The sequence below is a fragment of the Miniopterus schreibersii genome (genome assembly GCF_964146895.1).
Source record: "Miniopterus schreibersii genome assembly, chromosome: 11".
NCBI classification, from domain to species: Eukaryota; Metazoa; Chordata; class Mammalia; order Chiroptera; family Miniopteridae; genus Miniopterus; species Miniopterus schreibersii.
In genome coordinates, this window is record NC_138111.1 from 13,649,122 (window position 1) to 13,671,469 (window position 22,348).

Consider the following 22,348-nt stretch of genomic DNA (forward strand, 5'->3'; position numbering starts at 1 on the left):
AAATCAACAGTATATAGTAAATCAACAGTACATAGTAAGTCAACAGTATATATTAAGTCAACAATATATATTAAATAAGGTGTCTTAAAGCAGAAACACATTTTTTAAAAATGGTTGTGGATTGACAAAACTGAGCGACCTGAGGCTTGTGGGACCCTGACCCTGTATTTCCAGTAGGTGCGTGGTTTGGTGCTTGCCAGTTCCGTATTTGTGGAGACTTTATAGACCATAACTACCAGGAGTAATGAGAATAGAACCTGCCTCTGTTTTAGGCAAGTGGTTTGAACCTTCCATTTATGATGGTGCTATTTAAAGTATCCTTTAAAATAAATGTAAAAATAAAATAAAATAAATTTAAGTAAAAAAGCAAGTTTGTTTAAATAAAAACCTGTAAATTGTACATCAATAGTACAGGTTGTTTGCTCTTATAGCCAAAATTTGAATCCAGTAAGGGAAAGTCAATCTTTGGGGCCACTTCTCTGCTTTTTGAGCAACCTGCCAAAATATGTAATCAACCATTGAGCCTCAGTGCGCTTGTTGCTACAATAGCCGACCCTTTCCACACAGTGAGGTGCTTTGAGGGAACACGTGGAGGTGCTTTGAGGGAACACTTTGAAACCTATAACAACCTTTCCAATACAGATGAGGAATTGCCACGATCATTGCTATTCTCTTGATGACAAATTGTGAGGATTACCAGCTCCTCTGAGCTCCTCTGCTACTGCAGTTCCATCTGTCAAGGGGGAAAAAAGCATATTTGATATGCCCCCCACCTCCATTACCCACTAATAATGAAAATATAATGACCTTTTTTCCCATGTTGGTGAATATTTTTCCTGTCAACTCTGATATGCTCATAATGTGGGCAGACAGATTATTTATGACCAGGGAAATTAAATATTATTTCATTTCTCCTAATACAATCTGTGGCGTCTCCCTGCTCCCAATTCCTCCCCATTAAGGTTATTGTCTTTTCTGCTCCAATTGGCTGCGTGCTGTTGGGTTGTCACAGCACTGGCAGGATGCTCGGAGCATAATGGAGGTGGGAGAAATGGTGTAATTTGCAAGGCTGCCTTCCCCGTCTCTTCTAAATGAAGACATTTGGTCCCTGCGAGTCAAAACCCATTTTGATGAGTCTAGATGCATTTGGACTAATGGAACAGGACAGCTATGGCTGTAATAGATTTCCTGAACTGGGTTTCCTCACTCAGAATCACAGAATTTCAGAATTGGGAGGGTCATTGAAAGCCATCTGTTTCAAGTCTCTAATTTTGCATATTGGGAAACTCAGGAGCAGAGAAGGGGGCTCATTTAACGAAATCTCTGGTGAGAGAGCAGTTTTTCACTGCCAAGCCCCATTCCAGTAATCGCTGTGGTTTTGGATTTAACCTTTTCAGGGGCTCATGCCTCTACTAAGTACTCAGAGATACGGTCTCACTTTATAAGGTCCAGAGACAGGACTCTTTCCCAAACATGACAAGTCTTCCAGGAGTCTGCGCCTTTGATTGATCTGCTCCCTTAGGGAATTTGGGTGGCAGGGCTTTTGTTTGGAGTTCCTGGCAGCAACCTCTCCCACTGCCCTGTCCTGCCTCCCTCCCCTCCTTTCCAGAGCTATTGATTCCTAAGACCAAACCCCTGCTGGTCACACCCCATCCCAGCACCTGCTTCGGGAGAACTCAGCCTGCAGCAGGGAGGAGGTGACATGTGGGGTGAGGTTCGTTCTTCCCACTCTTATGCGTATTTCACACCGGCAATGTGCCCAACCCAGTCCAAGTCCAGTGTGTAAAATAGGTCCCTGCCTACTTAGAGATCCTAGCCCGCTGCTAGAGATGGACATGTAGAAACCATTGCGCCACACTGCTCCTTAATCCAGGCCCTGCTACCTGCTGACAAGGCTTGTGCCACATGGACCTTGCTTGTAGCATCCCACTTCCCACCTTCCTCCCATTTATCCACCCAAGTAAAAACCCGAGTCTGATTTTGTCGCTTGGCTTATAACCTCTCAGGGCAGCGCCGCTGCAGTTCAAATAAAGCCCCAGAGTCTTATTTAGCCCCAGCCTGTTTCCCCAATATCCTTTCTTTCTAATGTGTTATGCTTTAGTAACATTTACCTGTTTTGAGTTTCTCAAACCCATATGCTCTCCCCATCTCGAAGTCTCCCTACCTACTCCTTCACCCGGGAATCTGTCCCTGTTTTCTCTGCATTGCTGACGCATCTCATCCGTGACAGCTTGTTTTATTTGTCATCTCCTCAGGGCCATAGAGTTGTATGGGTTCTTTACTACACAGCCCAGGGGGTGCCAGTCATATCGCTAGCCCTCAGCGATTTAAGGACTTACTCTATTTATTGGATGGCGGTTGTCAATAATGGACCTCAAGCAAAGGATGGCCTTTGCTAATTTGCAGAGAGCTTCCAACTAGGCCTGAGAAGTCGAGAGGGCATTGACCTCAGCTGCCACCTACGTCCCCCACTGCACACAATTCATTCCCTTCATGGTATGCATTGTCATTTTTTTTTTTAAATATGCTTTTATTGACTTCAGAGAGAGGAAGGGAGAGGGAGAGAGAGAGAGAAATAGAAACATCAATGATGAGAGAGTCATTGATCGGCTGCCTCCTGCACGCCCCCTACTGGGGGTCGAGCCCGCAACCCAGGCATGTGCCCTGACCAGGAATTGAACTGTGATCTCCTGGATCATCGGTCGACCCTCAACCACTGAGCTATGCCAGCTGGGCTATATTGTCATTTTGTTCATATATTCATCTGCTCGTTTATTTTTTGTCTACTCTATTAGATTGTAAGCACCATGTGGTTAGTAATATAATTTTTTTTCACCCACAAGTATACCATGTGCCTTGTATAGTGCTTGATGTATAAAAAGTGCACAGTACATATTTGTTGGAAAAAAATGTTTGTTGCATCAACCAGGGAAAGTGAATGGGTGGCTAAACTATGAGCTAAACTACGAAGCATAGGACTTGAAAACGGCTCTGTGTAAAGAGGCATTTTTGGTGATGGTGGGAGCAACTCCTTATCTGTAAAATGGAACAAAACCCACCTATGTTACAGTGGTGTGCTCACAAATGTAAAGTGCCAGCACAATGTCAGACACGGCAACGCCTCAAAACATCTGTTACGTTACCATCATTCTCTTACTGTGGCTAACGTAGAGCAGAAACATTACTCTCATCCACTAAAAAGTAGGGTTATATAAAAACATAAAGCCAGCATTTATCATTAGCATGCATGCTTTGGAGAAGCCTCTGGAGGAATTTGGATTTTATAACTTTTGAAGGCCCTTCCAGCCTTGAAATCTACATTGAGACAGTGGGAAAATAGACTTCACAGAAAATTAAGCACATCACACAGCCCGCACTGCTGGGACAGTGATGGAAACTACTGCCCACGTTTCTCTTTCTTATGGAATTGGCTCTCCCCACCCTTGACTGCCCTGATCTGCTGAACAAATGCCCCTAGGAGGCCGAAGGGATTCGGACAAAGTCCACCTCCCCAACCATAGCGGCTTTCTTTCAGCTGCAGATACCAAAGGAAGAATGTTCAGTGGCAAGCTTTCAGTAACCCCCCTTTGCATCTCCAGAGCTAGGAAGTCACTGTACCCCAAAACACCTTTGAAACAGACACCTGCTCTAAGAAGAAAAACACTACCGACTTCACTGTTCCCAAGTTCACGGCAAGTCCTCAGAGTTGAAGTCACTTGCTATTTTCTTCTAAGTAGCTCTTCACCCTTTCATTTCTCCCTCGCTCTTTCTCTCTCTCTTTTTAGGTCAGTGTATTTTTTTGTATTAAATATACTCTGTTAATACATTGTCCTTTCCAGAAAGCAAAAATAAAACCAACTGAAATCTGAACAACTTCCATCCTTCCACAAGAAAATAAAGTGCTGTTGGCAAAGCTTTGAGTTGAGAAATGGTTTGGGTATGAGAGAAAATGTGGGTGGCAGAATGCAAAACACACAGAAATGTAAAGTTATTAAGTTACTCCCGCCCCGCTGTCATCATATTGCGTGTTAAAAAAATTTATTTTTACAAAACTTTATTCTGAAATGTACAACAGGCTCCAAGACTTAATATATATTTTAAAACCACCTTTATGGTTTGAAAGTGTTATTAGGAGTAGACGCCTTACCCTGCTGTTCCTGTCCTTCATACCATTTTATGGCTGTGATAACACAGTTCTCAAAGCTTTGACTTTAATGGGTCCTTTATTCTAGATACACACAGATGATACTTTAATTAGCCCTACCACTGCTTGCTCCCATGGGCACCCAAGTCCTCCACTCTGCATTCTAACAGAATTACTACTGCCTCAGGTCCAACTAGGTCAGGTAATCTATCACAAATTCCTCTTTTCTTCTGGGGGACCATTGCCTGCAACCCACTCCCTGGTACTAATTTCTGTATTGATCATGGGTTTTGGTTGTGAACAGCAGAAAGAGAAGGAATGCTTTGGTGATTAAAGCATTTGTTGAAATAATATTGGGTAGCTTACAGACCCAACAGTAGTCAAGTCATATTGGTTCTAAAATATGCAGAAATCAAGAGAAGCGAGGTAGCAGGAGCTGCATCTGTGGGTGGCACCCACGGGAAGCTCAGTGCTGCAGGCAGTGAGGGTCCCTGGATGTTGCCATTTGCCACGGGACCCTTACCATCCCTGCACCTGTGCATCCCTGACTCAGTCCCTCAAGAGTCATGGGTGGGGCCACCTGGCTGCCCACCCTAAGCCAAGTGCCTGCACCCACATTCTAGCTCCCAGCAAGACTTACCCAGCAGGGGGTGGGAGGGGCTTCTCCCTATTTTTTTTTTTTTCCAAAATGAGAACAAGTTTTGAATATAGGAACATTAAATAACTGGCAAGTTTTAGTGGCAGAGTGTAAGTAATAATTAGGTTTCAGAACGTGTCCACGTTGTAAGTCTTCCATCATAGGGACACAGGAGAATTGAGTAAAGAGATAGGCTCTTACATGAGAGGGAGTAAATGACGGTAATAAGGCAGCAATCCCACAAAACTTCACACAATAATCTGTCACAATCCATCATCAACCACAGTCATAGCCAAGACAGAACTTTTATTCATTCATTACAAAAGTACTTGTTAAGAATCTATTATCTAAGCAATACTGTGAATTCAGTCCCCATCCTCAGGAAATTTACCATATGGTTCATTGCCGTTGGTGACTTAATAGAATAAAATAATTGCCTTCAGTTTCACATACATGAAATTGAAACTATCTTTTTCTGCTATTATGCTGGCAAGGAAAATCGATTCATCCTGTACACTGAAAGAGCCATGGGAACGACTATGAGCAAGAAAGGCAGGCAAAAATCAGTGGTTAGGAGATTGGGACTGGGTGTAAAGGTAGAGACTTGGGTGCTGGGCCACTGAGAGTCATTCCACAGGTCAGTGCATCTCAGCTCCGACCTCGTGACGTGTTAAAGTGGGGTAACACTTGAATCTGTTTGTTTTATCTATTTGCCAAAATAAGGAAGGACAGTCTACCTGGACTTGGCTTAATTTAGATTCTTCATTATAATGAAACATACTTTTAAGGGTGTCAAGTGACAGATATTGACTGACAATGTATTTTCCAATCATTTTCTACTCCAAGCTATCTGATGACATCTGGATAGCATACAGACTTCAGCCAATGTAAACGATCCCATCAAGCTACCAAAATGTCTTTTTTATTAAAAACCCAGGCCTCACAGTCATTCTCACTATCCATATGCACATTTGAGCGTATGTGTTAAGTGGTCAGTCACAAAGGGTTTTGTTGTAGTTAGATAATTACTTGAAAGTTGAGAAGTTTTCCCTCCGATTTTATTGTCTCTTCTATAGACAATAAACAGCGAGTTCTGATTAGGGCCAGTTTTGCGAAGAAAGACTACAAACCCCCCATTCGCCACGTTGCCATACACGAGAGGAAATTTTCTCTTCCTAGGGAACAAAATTGAGAAATGTTTCTGATTTCTCTGGACCCCTCTCCTCTCATTATCAAGAGAGAAGTAAACTTCCTCGGTGGTGGAACTGAGAGAAGGAATTCAGCATGATCATCTCAGGGCCTCTGGATCCCTCATTCAGAGTGTCAGGAAATAGCCTCCTTGGTTCACATGTGTCCTATGTTTATAGGAGATTGGGTGATAGAGTAGGCCCTGACCTTCCAGGGGGCTGGCCTACGTTTTAGAGAATAAATTTTCAGGACACCCAACTGTGGTTGCAGATGAGACTGTCTATTCTAATACAACTTTATTTCTAATAACATGGGCACTTTGATGTCTGTCTGATTCCTCTGTCTATTTCTTAATGTAGCCACACTCAGGAAATAATGGGATGCTACTTATGAGATCCCTGAAAATGGCAACTTGTCCATCCTGTGGCAGCAGGTTCATTGGGCAAGTCCTTGTCTACGTCCTAATAGCAACATTAGCAGCACATGCTAAGCATAATTTCTAGAGAGAGTTCACGGGGACATGGTAAGCATTTCATATGCTTTTAACAAATACATGCAATTTATTCTTTTAGTGATACAACACAACTCTTTCTGCTTTCTTAATAAGTACACATCGCTCATTTCATCTCATTTTTCCCCCCTCTGAATAGAGGGAACCAGCTTTAGTTGTATGACAAATATCAGTGAGCTCTTTTAGGAGAGACATAAAAGAGATTTAACTAAAATTCCCCAGAACCCTATGTTTGGGGTTAAAGAGTAAATTAGTCATAGTAAAGTACCTTCTGTGGTCCGGAGCCTCCAATCAAATTATACCTTGAAATGAAGCTTTCTCCCTGTGGCCATTAGACCATTCCCTAAAATGTATTTAGCCCGGAGACGGTAGATTACACACAATATGATGTGGTTTTGCTATAGCACTGTAGTTTGCTTCTCACTGCATATGCTATGCTTGACTAGTAAGAGAGGAATTGGTTTTTAGTGATGTTACTTAAGAAGACCGATGCATTTTTTCATGCATGGGTAGACTAGTCCTTTAATCCCAGGTTGTTCTTGCTAAGAGCCCAGACCATATCAGATTAGCCTCATTCATTCATTCGTTCATTCGTTCATTCATTCAGTTATGCATTTGTTCCTCCTGCATCCATCCACTCATTCGATTCAAAAAAATTATTGCCAATCAACAGGTATCTGGCATTCTTCTAAGTGCTAGAAAGACACAAGTCAACAAAACAGACAGGAACCTTAAATTCTAGTGGGAGAGACTGGTAGTACACGAAATTAATAAGTAAATGATATAGTATTTTAAAAGCAATAAGTTCCAGAGGGGAAAAAATAATAAAACAGGAAAGAGGCACATGGATTATCAGAGGCAGAAAGTGAGGTTTAAAGTTTAAAAGTGGTCAGGCAAGACCATCCTGGGAATATAGCACCTGAGCAAAGCCTTGAGAAGGAAAGGAGGGAGCCATGCACGTAGGCAGGAAAGAGCATGCCGAGAAAAGGAAAGGCAGGGCTGAAAGGCTCAGCCAGCAGCATGTCTGGAGTCTGAAAGGAACCGTCGAGGCTGCCGGGGCTGGAGGTCAGAGAGCAGAGAGTAGATTAGTAGTTAATAAAGTCAGAGAGAGAATGAGGGGTCAGATTATGTGTGACTTTCAGGCCACTGTCTCTGGGATTACAGAGGCTGACCCAGGAAGCCACTGAAGGGCTCTGAGCTTTCACTCCGGTTCCGTCGAACATGGACACAGGAGGGCCCCTCGGGGACGGCGGAGCAGCGTGAACGCGGTGCCCGGGCCAGGCTGCCGGCGGGGCGGCGAGCATGGTGAACGCGCTCCGGGCCAGCCCGGCGGAGCCAGGAGCAAGCTCACTGAAGAGTGAAAGGCGTGTTTGCACGGGCGGATCAGGAGCTTTTGTTCAGACAAGATAAACTAGAGATGTCCAATACACAGGGGACTCTAGAAAGCTTGATTTCCGGAAAAAGGTAAAGGCTCTTGGTACATAGTTGAGAATTGCCAGCCTATAGGTGGAATCAAAATGAAGATTCTGGCCCGGCCAGGTGTGGCTCAGCAGTTGAGCATCGACCTAGGATCCAGGAGATCGGGATTCAATTCCCGGTCAGGGCACATGCCCTGGTTAAGGGCTCGATCCCCAGTCAGGGGCTTGCAGGAGGCAGCCGAGCAATGACTCTCTCATCATTGATGTTTCTATCTCTCTCTCCCTCTCCCTTCTTCTCTATGAAATCAATAAAGACATATTTAAAAAAAAGAAAAAGATTCTGAATATAGTCCTCCAATGGTTGAGTTTTGATAGAGAAAAGAAGAAAGCCATTGATGTCCCCCCGGGCACTGGGCGATCAAGAGGTCAAGGCGATAGGAAGAATTTACAGTGAAACAGAGACCTTACTGGTGGATAGAAATGCCATTGATCTCTGGATGGTGACTTTGTATCCTGCTACTTTGCCGAATTCATTTACCAACCCTAGCTGGTTTTTGGAGGATGATAAAGCCCATAGTAAAAGAGAAAAGCCAGAAGAGTGTGCTCACTGGGAATTAAAATCAATAAAGGGGTTGGAGGGATAAAGTTTGTCACGCAGTGCTCAGGGTGATGAGACAAGTCCTGAGGCTGGCCGCGGGATGTGGAGGTGCAGAAGCTGGCGACTGGGACAGGGGCAGCTTCGCTGGTGGCGGAGGCGAAAGTGCAGATGAATTGGACGCCATGACGTCAGAACTCCCCCTGGGCCCCTTTCCTTGAAAGCCTGATGTCCCCAGTACATCTGAAGAAATCCCACTTCTAGGAACCCAAGGGCACCCCCTGTCCTCTCTGCCTTGAGATCAGGCCTGGCCATTTGTCCCGCTTTGGCAAGTGAATTCTCGGAAGTGACAGGTCTCAATTCCAAGCAGAAGCATTAAAACCCAATGCATGACTGTCTGTCTTTCTTCTTTCTGCTGCTTCCAGCAGTGCCCAATAAGGAACTTTATTTATTAGCCTTGGTCAAATATGAAGGGAAATCCTCCGCGATGTGTGATGTCCTTAGGCGTAAGGGAACAATCCGCTTTGTTGTTTCAAAGCCCTGGACGTTTGGGGTCATTGGTTCCTGCAGCGTCGTCTGGATTAATGTGACCCATAAAACAGCACGTGTCCCTGCCGTGTCTCTGGTGGGCCTGCTGGAATTGTACCTGCACTGACCGACTGACACCAACGTGCTCAACACTTATAGGGAACTCACGCACTCTCTGGAACGTAAATAGAATTTTCTTTCCCCATCAATATTGACAAACTTGGAATGGTAATAATTAGCCCTGATTCTACCCCGGTGAAGCGGTGGGAGAGGGCGGTAAAGCATCCTTTAGCTTAGCGTATCTGCAGGACAGACAGGGCCTGGGCATTCGCTGTAAGAGTCCACTGGGTTGGAAGGAAAGAACCTGCTCCCATTTCACGTGTGGAATTAGGAAATCCGTTTCATGTAGGAAAAATGCACCTGTAAATAGTAACTGTTCAGTATTTGCTAGCTATTAGTTTGGTTGCCATTTTTCTATTATTGCCATTATTGTTGTTGCTTTGATTATCAGATCCAGACGGCCAGGATGACATTAAACGTCAAAGCAAAATCTCATTTAGCACAGAACTTTATTTTCCACCATTCTCTGTCCACCAGGGCATAAGTGAAACTGAAAACCCGAATTCATTCAACATTTGTTAGATGTCTGCTGCGCACCGGGCTTGTGCTCAGGAGACTAATATTGGCCAGGCCATGTTCAGGTTAATTCTTCTCCTGCAGTTCCTTGGGGCATGAAGTCATTCATACACGGGAGGAAAGCTCTCCATCAAGCCCATTTATCTCGAGGGGGAACAGAACAGAAGATCATATTTTCCCATGTCAACACACGGAGGCTGTTCTGTCCATAAGTTTATGGCCCCCTAACCACAAATCTGCAAGGTGGGAAATGGACTCAATTGGGTTGGGTGATTGGTAAAGGCTGAAACATTAAGAGACAGGGAGGTGTGGAGACAGAGACAGAGAGACAGAGAGAATGAGTTGAGAAGAAAAGAGGAAAATAAATACCTATGTTTTAAAAAAAATGAGTTTATTTCCCATGAAGTGTTTCCTCATTGGCTAAGAGAATGTGTGTTGCTTATAGTCCATTATTTGAACAATGGCAATAATGCAAGGAAATGATAGCTGGGGAAACCCTGAACAGTATGCCAAATGACTCAGCACTCATCCCTGTCCCTCTCTTCCCTAGACTGCACCCAGACAGACCGTTCAATTCTATAAGCCATCGAGGACAGTGAGATATGACATCATTATAATGCTCTACATATACTTTATTCATCATGTCAATGAAATTGTGATAAATGCTGGACTTCCAAGGATCATATCACATATTTCACCTCAAGCCTTTTAAGATAATTTTTATTTTTTAAATTTCCATTATAAATTCCATCAGCTGATCAGCCTCATGATCATGAAAAAAATTACTCGGTTTCCCAAATTAATGTGGCACAGTAAAATCTGGGCAAGACTTAGGACCCAGCCGCTGTCTTCTCAGGCTTGCTTATCTATTGGGAGACAAAGGGAAAATGGAACCAACGTTTATGAGCCTTAGTTTATTCATCGATAAATTGGGAATACCAGTCCTACCTTACAAGGTGTCTAAAGGACAAATTCATTTAAAAATAGAATATTTTGCTTTCAAAGTTAATTCTCACTGGATATATGAGGCTGCCAAAGTTTTATTCTTCTTTGTATTGTTTCGTTTTATACAACAAGCACAGGTTGAAGAAATAAATGCCATAATCCCTGCTCTCTGAGAGTTTTCAGTCCACTGCGGGAGGCAGCCAAAACCGCCGTGCCTGCACAATTCAGTGTCAGAAGCCCTGGAACGGAGATCAGAAAACTTCTTTGAAAAAAATCAGGAGAAGAGAACAAACCTGGTCGGAGGCTCTCCCAGAAGGTTTCTCCGAGGCTGTGGTTTACTTACTAGATCCTGAAATCATGCTCAGGGACTTTCTGCCAAGGGAGTAGCTTGCTCAAAGTCATGGATTGTTGAAGGGGTTGGCATATCTGTGGTATTAATTTCCTACAGCTCCTCTAACATAGTATCACAAACCAGTGGCTCAAAACAACAGAACTTTATTGTGTCATAGTTCTGGAGGCTGGAAGTGCAAAAGTAAGGTGTTGTCTGGGCCGTGCTCCATCCAAAATCTCTAGGAAAGGACCCTTCCTCAGCTCTCCCAGCCTCTGGCAGCCACACGTGTTCCTTGGTTTGTGGCAGCATAGCTCCAGTCTCTGCCTCTGTCTTCACACAGGGGTCTTCTCTCTGTGTGTCTCTCTCTTCACATGGCTTTCTCCTCTCTCTGTGTGTCTGTGTACAAATGTCCTGCTATAAGGGGGCCAGTCCTGTTGGATTAGGACCAGTACTAATGACCTCATCTAAACTTAATTATTTATATGTACAAAGACCCTATTTCTAAGGTCACATTCACAAGTGCCAGAGATTAGGAAGTTCAACATACCCTCTTTTGGAGGAGGAAATGATTTGGACCCGTCACAGTCGTGGGAAGTTAAGTGTGGCCTATAGGACATGTGTTTGTAAAGGAGGCAAGAGGCCTGGAGCCAGATTATGATGAAGAACACAGAGTGCCACGTGGAGGAGCCGTTGGGCACGTTTCAGCAGGACAGTGGATAAAGCAGCTTTTCCTTTATCAAGATAACTTATGGCAATGAAAAAACAGTGGGCCAAATGGGAAGTGACAGTCTTGTGTGAAGGCCATAGCAGTTGTCCAGATAAATAGTAGGGAGGGACAAGAGAGACCAGAGCTAAGGGGAATTTCTTCGATGAGATGACAATTGGTCCTATATGGGAGAATTGAGAGGAAGGAAGAGAGAATGACCCCAAGGTGCCCAGCTTCAGGCTCTGGACAGCTGGTGAAGCTATTAACCAAGACATGAGCAGCCCTACTACAGTAGAGCTGATTAGGAACCAATAGGAGGGGAAGACAGCTGGAAAGTTGGAGTGAGTGTTACGTTGATCTAGGAAAAAAAAATGAAATTTAAGCAAAACTTTGAGGAATACAAATGATGAGTATATTTGTGATGGGTTAGTTCTTACACATTTCGAAAACTTAGAAGAGGTGGTGTTCTTGATTCTTTAAATAGTGGGGTAACAAGGATGACAAATTATATAAAGCACATGAGTTTTCTATTTCTGCAAAGTAAATTACCACAAATTGAGCAGCTTATAGCCACATGCAATTATTATCGCACAGCTTCTGTCGGGCAAGAGTCTGAGTGAGGGTGAGCTGGTTGTCTGTTCAGAGTCCACCAGGCGCAAGCCAGGGCTGTGCTCTCTGAAGCTCATGATCTTCTTCTACAACTGGGGCTTGTTGGAAGCATTCAGTTAGTATTTGTCATTGTAGGACTGAAGCCTTCACCTGCCCATGGTTCCCAGCCATGTGGCCCTCTCCAAAACAGACCACTTCGCTACTTCAAGGCTAGAAGGAGAGCTCCTGTGCTGCTTCGAATCTCTCTAACCTCTAGACCATCTTTTAGAGCACCCAACTGGCTAGGTCAGGCCCACTCACAATTCTCTCCCTTTTGATTAACTTAAACTCAACTGCTTAGGGGCATTTACTGCATCTGGAATTCCCTTTACCTTTGCCATATAACATAACCTACTCATGGGAGTGATATCTCATCATAATCACAAGTCCCACCCACGTATGGGAAGGGAGAGGATGGTACAGGGTGTGTTTACCAGGAGGTGGAAATCCTGAGAGCCGGCTTGGATCCTAACTGCCACACAAGGTAACACACAGTGAGTGCCGGTGGAACAAGGACTACACTTCATGTCTTCTGCCTTCAATTTTAATATTATTTTCCAATCTGCTGTTTCACCCTTGGTGATGCCTCACATCTGATTCTCTTTGAGTAATGACATGTTGACATAATTCTGCGATTCTGGACTGAGCAATGATCCTCTGCACCCCAGTGCAAAATCTATGGGCATTCTTAACTCTGACCATTGGGTTTGGCTACATGATTACCACCAAAAATAAAGATTCATTTTGTACCAACCAGGGCAACCTAACAAAACACTAAAGTTGGCACATGTTTTAGAAATGCTTCAGGAATTGAATTTTCTTAGGCATTCCAGATTCCTTTCAGTGAACAGTAGAAGTCAGTCCTACAACTGTAGCAGTTAATGATAATGGCGATGATAATGATTACTCTTAATTTGCACTCATACATTTTTGCAAGTCAGCCTCACAACAACCTTGTCAATTCTATTCACAAACACTAATTTACCCTCAACTCTTTATATTGTACTAGGTGTTGTGTGGACAAAAATCAGTAAACTACCATCTTTATCCTGACCTAGCTCAAAGTCCAGTTGGGTGAAATGCATAGTTCATGTTATTTCATTTGTGAAAGAAAACAAGGCTCAGAGAGGGGAATTACTGAGTAGAAACCACATAGTTTATTAAATAGAAGAGATCGCTTTTTCTAACCTTCTAGCCAGCAGTCTTTTTACTGCCTTGGATCACTGTATATTTTAGCGCTGTAATAATCAAATAACTCACGTACATCTATTCATAGTTTAGAATAACACTTTAAGGTGAAGATGAGTCATGGGAGGAGAGATAACACTGCATATAAAAATGTACTTGATTTCTTCGTGGATGCTACTTTCTCTAGGGCAGATGGCCAGTGTCCTGTGTAGCTGTCTTTGTTGCTACAGACCTTTGAGAGCAATCTCTGAAAATGACACAAGAGTGACCTTCTCTCTAGGGCCATGGACTCGATTGTTCCCAAAGGTTAGAAGAAATTTCCCAGGGAATCGCAGCTGGAAAGAGGCCTAGTTGCTTTGCTGATTCACAAGGGAAACGAAAAGAGAAGAAGACACAGAAACCAGTAAACGAGAAGTGATTTTGAGGCCAGGACAATCGAAGTAGAAACCCAGATTCTTCAGGGAGGCCCCCCAAACACTGGCAGTACCGTACAAGCAGATGCCACAGGAATAGCTGGATAGTTTTGAAAATTGCTTACCTAGTATTTAGCGGAGAAAACAATGTTCAGAAATAAATGGAACAGCTTTGTGCCGCAAACAACTGCATTGTTCTAGCGAAGCTCCTTGGTATCCTTTATTTAGAACCACTTAAAAAAATTCCCATTGAGTCCCATTGTGTTTTTATATCTGACTCCTGGTTGGCCTGGGCTTCCAGCGCCTGGGCCTCCCTCACAGGTGCTGGAGGGGCTCAAAAGGCCAGAGTTCCGTGTGCAGCACCAAAGAAAGCTATTTCCTTCTCTTTTTCATCAAGTGATTCAACTTCACGAATGATTAGGCAGAGGGAATAAATTGCTGGCTAATTAAATTTGCAGAATGTATTCAGTAGTGAGGGTGTTTGAGGATAAGGTAATTCTGGTGTAACGGGCCTCAAAAGCTTTGCATTCTGGGCACGAGAGAACGGGGGGCGGGAGTCGGTGTGTGCGGTGACGACGGGCAGACAGGAACACAGGCAGAAGGGCGGCTCCAGGAGGAAGGAGCTGCGGGATGACAGCGCAGGACACGCACCGAAGCGAGAGACAGCTCCAGCAGCTGTGTGAGATCAGCGGCCAATTATTCGGGCCTGGGCTGGCTCCTGGATTAGTTTGTAGGAGATTTCCCGTGTATGTCATTCTGCAGAGACACCCCCAAAACCCCACCCCCAGATGAGTGTTTGATATTTGGCAGACCACCAGCTCCATGTCTTATCTCTAGCCACAACACGGCTCCTGAGTTAGCCGCTGGGATTTCATTCATTCTCCAAGTAGAATAAGCCTACTAGGGAAGGTAAGTGGCCATAAGCCAGAAAGTGTGTGCAAAGCCAGGGGATATATATATGGCATATATTTCTCAATTAGTAGTAGTCTTGCTCATGGTAACTAAGGTACACTTATTTTTATAATAAAATAAACACAGACACAATCGAGTACAGGATAGAGAATTTGCATGGATTTTGAGCTGCAACTCAAGACTGGAAAGAGATTTCTTCCTTATAGTGTACCTGCTTGACTTACATCTCCAGGGCTTCTGGGGCCACCTACCTTGATGTTACAGGAGTTTAGGTGGAAGAAGTTAAGAAACTCGATATATTCCAAATATGTGCATAGCATGATATGATATTTATTTTAAAAATTTATTAATTTATTAAATATTGATAGAGCGCCTACTCTGTACCACACATTTTTAATGGAGTGAAGTACAGTGGTATACAAAACAAGGCCCTACTGTCAGTAACATGCATTCAAAGTCTCTATTATATTTATTAAGTCCTTCGCGTGCAACAATGTATCATAATCATTTGTAATGGATTATTAATTGATATTCACTTATTAGCTCACTTTGCACACATGTATGGGGCATTTTCTTTGTACTAAGCACTGTGCTAGGTGATAGAGCAATGGAAGTGAATTCTTCAGACCTGCCTTCTGCCCTAAAACAGCATGAATTTTAACAAGGAAGAATGTCAATTAAGCAATCAGTTCTAGTGCTTTGTAATCAGTTTTATGCAAGTGAAGGAGAATTTGGTGTAGGAGGATTTGGCGAGGGTGTTCCATCTGCCTTGGGAAACGTAAAAGTCCCCTCAAAGGGAATCTGTTTAAGTCTAAGCTGGACAGACGTGTGGGAGCTGGTCAGATGGACAGAGTAGAAAACCGTGTATTTCAGGTAGAGGGACAGCAAGAGAGAGGCTGAGAGCTGAGTGGGAACACAACTTACTCTAGTGCGTGAAAGAAATTCATAATGCTTAGAATTCACCGTGAGGAGCAGAATGTGAAAAGATGAGGCTGTGGGCATAGACCCGATCATGGAGACCCTCGCAGGCCATGCGAATAGACTTGTGCATGATGCTAAAGGGAATGGGAAGATCATGAAGGGCTTTTAGTGAGAGCAAGACATGACCATGTGGTTTCTAAGTGACCACTCTGGCTTCGGTGTGGAGAATGGGTTTGAAAGGGGGAGAGTGGGAGCAGAGGGACCACTAAGGAATTCATCACAAGGAAGAAGAAGGTGCTGGTCAGGCTGTCTCAGGTGGTGTCAGTGAAGATAGAATGAAGTGACATCTAGGAGGTGAGTCCATAGAATTGGTTGCTTGGTTAGAGATGGGTCAATGGCAACCTTGTTCTGAGGTTTGCCTGAAACAACTTGTACAGAGTCTTGCCGCCCGCTAGTGGAAGAGTAGAGACCTGAGTCTAGGTCTCCACACTTCCTATCTAGTATGTGATTCTTTATTCCAAGCCCCTCACCTCACACCCTCTCCTTCCCCAGACTGTGAAATCCCTCGGTTTCCTCGGTGTCTGTGGCCAGTCCCTGTGTCATACTCTACCTTGGACTGACGAGTGCCACATTTTCCTCCTAGGTAATGACACTGCCCCCATGTGGGGGCTCTTCTCCCTGCTAAAGGAAGCCAAAGGCCTATTTGACCACGAGCCCAGTTCCTCCCCTACCAACCATCGCTGTCACAAACTGACCACTCTGACAGCATCTCCAGCTATATGTGGACAGGTTGACTGACAGGAAGCACACATTTGCCGCTCACACAAGTCTAGGCGGGCAAGGGATGGAAATAGGTGTGCTGGGCCTGTCTGGCCCCCACAGCTTCTGCTACACCTGCATTTCAATCATACCATGTTCAGCCAGCCCTCGTGTCACTCAAAAGTAGTCCCGCACCAGGGGTCCAGCCCTAGAGCTGTACTCCAGGGGTGACTTCTAGGGAACCAACAAGGGTCCCGGGCTGCTGCAGAGAGAGGGGTTACCAGGTCCATCGCAGCATCTGCCATACCTCCTTCCCTTGCCAGACAATTAGGATACAGTCCAGTTGGGTGACTTTATCCTGCCCCAGCAAGTGACAGCTAACACTAGGCTGGCAGAGGAGAGCGCTCTGTGGTTCATAATGACAGTGCAAACCCGCAGGAGCTGTCAGGTGCATCCAAGAAAAGTTGACCTGTTATTTATTCTGTCTTTGGGGAGAGTGGCGGACAGTAAGGCTCAGTGTGCTTTGAAATGCCAGTCTCACTGCCTGGACATTTACACAGGCCTGCACACACAGGTAGACACACTTGCTCAGCACCTGGACACATACCTACCTATCCATGTGTCAGCTAATTTATGCACAGACCACAAGCATAAACACAGGCGTAGAGAGGTATATAAAACACTCGTATGCTAAAATACACAGATGCAAACTCGCATCAGGATGCACACATACAAAAACACACGCATAAATAAATGGGCTTGCACTCTACATGGTGCACAGACATTGATACACGAAGGCACATGTACGATGCATGCAGAGTGATGAGCTCGTGTAAACACAGGCAAATTTGAATATGGATATATGTGAAAGGACGCTTCTACAAATACATGCAACTTGCACACACTTTTCTCAGGGACAAGTTTAAAGAGAAAGAGACAAAGGACGAAGAACATTTATATATTGGAGTTTCTCCTGTCATTGCTCAAATCACCTTCAAGTGTGTAAAACAGAAGAGGGGACAAATCGATTCTTGATAGGAGAGGTTCAAGGAGCTGTGAAATCAATTATATTTTATTTTCAAATATCATTCAGAGAAGTTTACACTCTTTCAGAAAAGTCTGGTCTCACCGGGGGGCAAAGAGCCAGCTGGAAATGGTCACATGAAAGACACTGCAAAGTTCAAGGCAAAGGCCTGTGCCGAGGTCAGAAAGGACACTTTCATCTTTGGCAGGAGCCGGGGGTTGGGAGGGTTTCAAGTGCCCCCATTCAAATGATGGCCACGAGGGCTATCTGCTGTGACACCGGTCACCTCATTGATTGCTAAGTTTGACTTGGTCAATTCGCATTAAAAAATAAATGTACGTGAGATCTGGAGGGAGCTCCCTCCTTTTAAAATACCAGGAGACAAAAGGCTGGCAGAAGAGGCGTGCCTGGCCCGACAGCATCCGGGAGAGGGCCTGGGAGGGAGCCCAGCCAGCTGGTTGCCCAGCCCCGGACTTCCTGCGTCTCCCATTAGGCATCTGCCTTCAGAATGCCCTCCCTACTGGGCAGAATTTTGATTTCTCAGAGACCTTTATAAATCAGCATGCAACTGATTAACTCATGTAGCGTCGGGGGCGTTTAATTACACACCCTGCGCTGAGGGCTAGGGGCTAGGGGCTGGGGGCAGGGGCCTGGGCGCTGGGGCCTGGGGGCTGGCCAGAGGTCTCCCGAGGGCCAGACCAGGGGATATACACAGCTCAGCCAGTTTTCCACGTGAGCATTGTCCCCGCCTGGGGGATCGCTTTTATCCCCAGCATGTGCTCCAGTCATAACCAGGGCTGGGCTCTAGAATACATAGCAGCATGTTGTGGAAAACAAGGCAACACCCCGGTACGCTCTGCAATGCAGAAATCTTAATAAGTGTATACGCTCAGCAAGAATGAAGGAGTCGGGGAAGGGAACAGAAAGTGCATTGAGAGGGTCAGAGGCTACCATTACAAGCTCCCGTTTTCTCACTGAAAAAAATAAAAATGAGGAATAAAATGATAAATCTGGGTTGTCAGGGGGGTTAAATTAGCAAATGTATCTGAAAACACAGCGTAAATTTATAGGACAGATGTCAGGTATGTAACCGTCTACACTCTTAGCGAAGGCCACATTATCCCAGCGATTTCCTTTATGCTCTTGTCCTTACTGCAAATGTCCTTGCTGTTCCCTGAATTGAATGTGAATAGTCCTTTAAAGATTGGCCAAGCGAGCTGACCCGAGCCGCCGTCTCTCAGAGCCATGTTGCTGGAAGGGCCCTTAGACGTGATTTCCAGCATTTTCTCCATTGGTTCTAAAATATGAAGGGTAGTTAAGTTCCTGCACACTATGTAACAGCAGGTTTTGGAATAAAATATTTTTACAAAATGCTACAAAAAAGGTTTTCCTCTGGTAGATTCACAAAACACATAAGCATCTTTAAGGCTCTGAGAAGTCTCTCGGGAAAGGCACCTTCTCAATGTTTTTGATCATATTTCCTAATGTTTCCTGCTTTTGCCTTGTGCCACTTCCTGCCAACTTGCCGTTGTTATTGTTGCGTAGTTTAACAGCTCCATCCTCAAGAGGAATTTTCCACAGAATGCAATTTGGGGATACGCTCAGCTGATCCAATGCCCTCACGTAATGTATTGGGACATTGGCCCAGGAACGAGTGTGAAGGGGTCATGAAGTGAGATGGGAAAGCAAAGAAAGCCACCAAGGGTGAATGAATGGGTCAGCCTCCTCTGAGGGCCCCTGGGGGTTATTGCTGCTCCAGACCTAATGTAGGACTCAGAATTCACCCCCTAAGGACACAAGGGGCCAGGAGTTTAGCTCTGGCCCTCGCCTGTTTGAGGTTGCCACTTAGGACCTCATCTCGGGCATTTCCAGGTTGGCCGCTCACAGGCTGAGCACACACTGCAGAGGTGGCCGTCAGGCTCCGAGATGCTGTCTGTTAGGAAGAAATCGAGGCATACGCGAGGTTTGGCCAGTAAGTTGCAGGTGGTCCGGGCCTGGGCTGAGGGCAGAGGTGGAGCGTGCACAGTGTCCACTACTGATGGACGCTTCATGCAGACCTGGCAGAAAACGTGAGGGATATCGCCTGGGGGGACCCTTGTCAAGGTTTTTTATTCTTAAGGAAACTAGGAGAGAAATATTTTCCTTTGGATGGTGTCACATCTGAATAGGACATTGAATGGCTCTGTCTGTGTCCTGAACAGGAGAAATAGCCTTACATGGGGGCACTGCGGAGGAGAGCAGAGTGGGGAGACTGAAGCGACCTGCGTCTTGGATGAAATTATTGGTATTGGCGTATAGCTGGAGCCGCCCTCTCACTGTGTGAGAGATGCATTGTGTGAGAGGCAACAAATGGTGTCGTTTAAGATGCGCGGAGTGGGGGTTTCCTGTTACAGTTGCTGAAACAAGTGATAGGCTGATTCACTGACACCCAAAGTTGAAGCGGGGCTTAATGCCCTTGCTACTCAAAGGGCGGTCAGATGTCTAGAAGCACCACTGGGGGCAGACTTTCAGGCCCCACTCGAGCTACTGAATTAGGGTCTGCATCCAGCCAGGCCCCCAGAAATCCACCTGCACGCTCCCGTATCAGAGCCCTGCCTTCCAGAGCTCACGTTCAGAATCTCACTACCCACGTTGAATTTTATTATTATTTTATATCGACACCTGGGTGCCTCCTTCAAGTCCTCATATTCCTCGTTCCTTATTTAAAAATAAGATTACTCCGGCGCATGGAAATGTATCCAAATGTGAAATTCATCGCTGGTAAATTAGTCTGGAAGGTGTTTTTTTTACGCAGGAGTTAGTCTTCCTACGTATTAATGAGCAATTAGAATTCTGTTCTGAGAACAGACAACATTGTGAGTCGAGGGAGGCGAGGGATGAAAGGAGACACAAGTAAACATGGTGATATTTGGGACTGCTCCATGGGTTTGTGTTTTTCTCAGCCTGACTCCTGGCAATCTGAATGGAAGTAAAGCAGCTAGCACCAGGGCGACCCTCATAAACAAATGAATCATGTACTGGAAAAGAGCAGAAAGAAACCAGTCAACTCCAAATCAAGCAAATGGCAATATCTGCTGTCACTTTGGAAGGGCCTGGCATGCGGAATGTGACTGGAACCCGAGATATCTCAAAGTGGCATCGCTTAAATGTATTTTTTAGAATTTCATAGAGTGAAATAGGCATTACATAATGATTCTAGGTCAAATGAACTCGGAAAAGGTTGGGAATCAATGATGGAGGCCAGACGTTTGCTTACTAGATCCTTTCTATGACAGGTCAATATTCAAGAGGCTATTTTTCCTGTTCCAGAACTTTGCCAAAATTTTTCCAACAGGTTCCCTGTTTGCCCTCTTACCCCTCACAATACTCTCTCCACAGAGCAGCAAGTGGAATATTTAAAAAATGCTAATGAGGTTGGGTCATTCTCTTGCTCAAAATGCATCAATGTCCTTTATATTCATATTTACATTTTTTCCTATAACATTGCCAGCAAATGCCTTCTTGAGCTCTTATGTGCTCTCCCCAGGATCAAGGCTTGTTCTCTCATTTTGTTGAACATGACAAGATATTTCTTATCTTAGCTTCCTTACATATTTAAATATTATTTTCTCAGATAAGCCGTATCTTACACTCTTCCCATCTCTTAGAACACTCTATAAATTTCTTTCAGAGCAAGTTATAATCCACAGTAATATTTCTATTTGAGTAATTAATTATTTAATTGTTTGTCTCTGCCCTAGAAAGAAATCTATAAGAGATCTCATTTGCTGTCATATCCGTGTGCCTAACAGTGTCTGAGGCACAGGAAACAATTAGTAAATATTCATTTAATAATGGAAGAAATTGTGAACCACTAACACAGCGAGGCATGAGGTTTTTCATACATTTGGGCATGGGAACGATTTTATTTTTTAGTCTAGAAGTAATATTCCGTAGACTATATTTTGAGAAATGCTTTTCTGAACTCAATTCCACTCCTCCTAAGCGTGAGAGGGGAATATAAGTTATAACTACATTTCAAGCTTTGACTGGCTGTGTGACCGCGGGCAGAGTTATTTTGAGCTTGAGACTCGCTTGTGGAATCATGAGGCTGGATGGGATCATCTCTGCCATCCTTTACGGCGCCCACACTCTGAGGTTCTAATCATGCAAGAAGAGGGCCGTGCTCACTCTGGTCATGGCATGAGCTCTCCAAGAGTCAAACCGGACTGACCTCATGGAACTCGAGTGTCTACAGCCTCGGCTGGTAGGCCCGGAAGGACGTGACACAGCACATCTAGCTCTCCACGGGTCATTTCACAAAGTCTTCCCGGAGGTCTTTGTAGAAAATAGTGAGGAGTGGGGGCTTGACGGAGGTAGGATGGACTGGCTTTGTAACTGGTCGAAAGCTGGTCCCCAGGAGTGCCAATAAATGGATCAACACTGATCTTGAGGACAGGGACTGATGACAGCCCACAGGCTCTGTCCTTTGTCCCACTCTGTTCAACGTTTCTCTCAAAGTCTTGGAAGAAAAGTGAGGTCTCGTGATCAACAAATACAAAGGTGATACGATGGTATGGATATGGTGGGTGACAGAATCAGAATTCAGAGTGATCTGAACAGCCTGGAAAAATCACTATCTAAAATGGGGGGATGTAGTCATAGAAAAGGAAAGTTCTGGAAATAGAAAAATGTGTGTAAGCGTGTATTTGTGGGTGTAGGTGTTGTATGTATGTATGCCTGGTTGATCTTTTGTGGTTTTAGTGGATGGTAAAATCAAAATAATAGCTAGACTAACTGTGCTGAGGACTTTGCAATAGATACAAAAATTGAATCATCATGTTCATTGCACCTAAAATTAATGT